Below are 314 nucleotides of genomic sequence, written 5' to 3' on the forward strand. Positions count from 1 at the left end.
AGGTCGATTATTTATACCTTGTACCTTAGTGTGTATGTAATGGTTGCTTACTAGTGTTCAGTCTTATTGTGTATTTATTCTTATTGTCTAAGGGTGTTGTGTACGCTTATGCACATTTGTTGGTTCTTCTCAATGTTATCAACCTTATTACGCGATTTAGTTTTCTAGGTGTTAGATGTAGGACGAAATCCCTTTTTTACTGCTTTTGCTGGTAGTTATTATTAACCAATTAATCATTTTCGTTTATTTCTGTTATGATTATTATCAACACGTAACTTTTATTTGCTTAGTGTTAGATATAGCATTATAGCGTG

General features: G+C 31.8%; 1 protein-coding gene across 1 annotated transcript in view; it reads right to left on the bottom strand.

Annotated features, from left to right (window-relative positions):
- LOC119585342 (proton-coupled folate transporter-like) overlaps nucleotides 1-314 on the bottom strand; it is a 3893-nt gene that overhangs the window by 970 nt on the left and 2609 nt on the right. The gene's annotated exons all lie outside the window — the stretch shown is intronic.

Source organism: Penaeus monodon, chromosome 19, assembly GCF_015228065.2.
Source record: "Penaeus monodon isolate SGIC_2016 chromosome 19, NSTDA_Pmon_1, whole genome shotgun sequence".
Classification (NCBI taxonomy): domain Eukaryota; kingdom Metazoa; phylum Arthropoda; class Malacostraca; order Decapoda; family Penaeidae; genus Penaeus; species Penaeus monodon.